Here is a 3,408-nt window from a genome sequence, read left to right on the forward strand (position 1 = left end):
TTGAGGTTCTGAAAGTAGGTTTGCTCGGTGAAACCAAAGGTTTGTTTTAAGACGTTTCGTCGCTGTTCTGTTTAACATAAAAAGTGCGCCCGCCTCCGGTGTTACAACACGTTTTTGTTTTATGTGCTTCCGTTTCCTTGGGGTGGTGATATCATTTCCTGTGGTGAAGTCATTTCCTGTGTTAACGTTCATTTTTCTCAGAGGGTGGAAAATGGGGTCCATGTCAATATGTTTGTTGATAGAGTTCTGGCTTATGTATGCAGTATTTTCCTGCTCACCATTTACCCCACAATCTGATCCAGAGTTCCAGTTCCCATATCCCTACCAAACTAGTTAAAATACTCACGAAGAGCTCTAGGAAATCTCAGGCTCGGATATTGATAGCCCTTCAGTAAAGTCGCAAACCATTCTTCTTGTAGAGATCCCACCTTTCCCAGAGGTTATCACAATGATCCATTTATATGAAGCCAACCAGCTACCAGCTGTTCAGCCACGTGTTTAGCTGTACTTGCTCTCTGTGCATAGCCTCACTATCACTTGCCACCAGTAGCAATCCTGAGATCATTGCTCTATTCTTCCTGTCAGTCAGCCTCCAACCTAACTCGCTTAATTTACATTTCAGGTGATCATCCCTTTTCCTAGCTAGACCAATAGTACCGATGTGTACCTCGACATTTGGCCACTCATCCTTCCCCTTAAGAATCCTGCAACTCCGTCCGAGACATCCTTGATCCTGGCACTCAAGAGGCAACATAGCATTCGGGAGTCGAACTGGCGACAAAACAAATCTCATATCCGTCGCTCTAACTATTGAATCCTCTATCTTTATCGCACTCCTAATCGCCCCCTTCCCTTCTGAGCTACCAAGCCAGATTTAGTAACAGACACCTTTCCGCTCTGGCTTTCCCTGGTAACTACTTCACAACCACCCTCGCCCCAACACTGGCCAAATGGTATATTAATGGGAATGGTCACAGAGGCTCGCTGCGATGGCTTAGTATTTTATTTCACTCTCCTGGCCATCACCCAGCTACTTTTTGTCTGCAACTTAGATGTGAGTACCTCCCTATAGCAAAATTCCATCACCTCCTCAGCTTCCCGAATGAACGAAGTTTATCCCGTTCCAGCTCCAGTTGCCTGACATGGTCTATGAGGAGCTAGTGTTGGGTGCACTTCTCGCTGGCAAGGTCTGCAGGGACACCCCTGGTGTCCCTTACTTCCAACACCCTGTAAGAGGAGCATGCAACTGCCCGACCCTCTATCCCTCTGCTCAAAATCACCAAGGCGGATTCAATAATTGTAAAAAAAAACAGAAATATCCTTTTGTAACCAACCCTCCATAAATGGTATTTATTTTTGGTTCTCATGTTCGTATTGTTACCACATAGCCATTAACATTTTCATATCGCGGGATATCAGTTTATTTAAAGGTGCCATTTATTGCAAATGAATAACATTGTGCTGACAAAAACATGTGAGACAAAAACATCGTGCTGACAAAAACATCGTGCTGACAAAAACACGCATTATCAGCAAGAAAGATTTGCTGTGCAGCTGGATTGATATCACATCCACAATTATTTCGTTGTAGTCAGACACTGAAAAAACTGCATGCAAAATTAAAAAGGCGACAGTAATCCTCGCAATAACGAGTAATTTTGTTTTGTTGCAAAACATTTCCATACGTTTATTATTTGATCACCGAAGAATGATCAACAATATACAAGCTTACATTAAAAATAAGGCATGAATTGGAGATGCCGGTGTTGGACTGGGGTATAAATTTAAAAATCACACAACATCAGGTATAATTGAAAGCACTAGTCTGCGGATCGCTGCCTCTTCATCAGGTGATAGCCGAGTATACAATTGTGAAGAACAGAATTTACAGCAAACGTTATACATTGAAAAATACCTTAATTGTTTGTGAAGTTTCTCTTCTTTCATACGTGAATCACAAAACGTTTTGAGAAGTTACATTATCAGGTTAACTTTAATAATTGGTGGCAGCCCAGAAAATGTATTGAAGGTATCAGCTCCCTGTGTGCTGCTGTGTGTACCGTAATGTTCAGACTGATTCAAATCATTTTTTTAAAAATTCACCCCACAAATGTATATGTGTGTGTGTGTTTGCATACGTGCGCCAAGACCTTCTCATCCCCTCCACTGCTCAAGCTTAAACAACCACCAGACCTCAATCAGATCATTGTTCGTAGCAAACGGCCCAGCTTTCAAGACATCTCCATACAACCCTGTCATGGTCGGCGCTCCAAGACGTGTCAGAGAGTGGACATGGATTCCACCATTACGCGTGGTGAGAACTCCCTACATTTACGTGGCAGCTAGTTATGCGACTCAGCCAACGTTGTCCATCTCATACGCTGCAGGTAAGGATGCCCTGAGGCATGGTATATTGGTGAAACCGTGCAGTGGCTATGGCACCGGATGAATGGGAACGACACCACAATCAACAGACAAGAGTGTTTGCTTCAGTTGGAGAACACTTCAGCGGTCCAAGGAATTCGGCCACGGACCTTCGGGTAACCATCCCCCAAAGCAGACTTCAGGACAGGCAGCAGCGAAACGTGGGGCTTCAATCGGGATGTGGCGTTCATGTCACACTATAGGTGACCCCATTGCACTATATACACACACACACATGAATACACGCACTCCTGTACACAATATGGAGATGCCGGTGTTGGACTGGTGTGTACAATGTTAAAAATCACAAAACACCAGGTTATCGTCCAACAGGTTTAATGGAAGCACTAGATTTCAGAGCACTGCTCCTTTATCAGGTGGTTGGAGCAGCGCTCAGACAGCTAGTGCTTCCAGTTAAATATGTTGGACTATAACATGGTGTTGTGTGATTTTTAAATTTGTACTCCTATACATACACATGCACAAACACGCACGCAGAAACTCACACACGATCCTACAGATATAAACACTCCCAAACTCACATATGCATCCTCTCACAGACTTCGACCAATTTACACCAATTTACCAACACACTCATATATACACTCTTTTATTTTTTTAGATTAGAATCAGTCTAAACGTTTTGGCACAGACAGCAGCACACAGGGGGCTTAGACCTTCTACACATTATCTGGGGTGACACCAATTGCTTAGACCTTCTACACATTATCTGGGGTGACACCAATTGTTAAAGTTAACCTGAGAATGTAACTTTTGATTTACATATGAAACAAGTGAAACTAACATGGTCATTCTAATAGATGAGAGAATAAACAAACGATCAAGGTAATTATGAATGTGTAATTTCAGTTACATCACACTGTAAACGTTTGCTATAAATTCTGTGTCTTACAATCGTGTACTCCACAGCCACCTGACGAAGGAGCAGCGCTCCAAAAGCTAGTGTTTCACATTAAAACTGTT

Source organism: Chiloscyllium plagiosum, chromosome 8 (assembly GCF_004010195.1).
Source record: "Chiloscyllium plagiosum isolate BGI_BamShark_2017 chromosome 8, ASM401019v2, whole genome shotgun sequence".
NCBI classification, from domain to species: Eukaryota; Metazoa; Chordata; class Chondrichthyes; order Orectolobiformes; family Hemiscylliidae; genus Chiloscyllium; species Chiloscyllium plagiosum.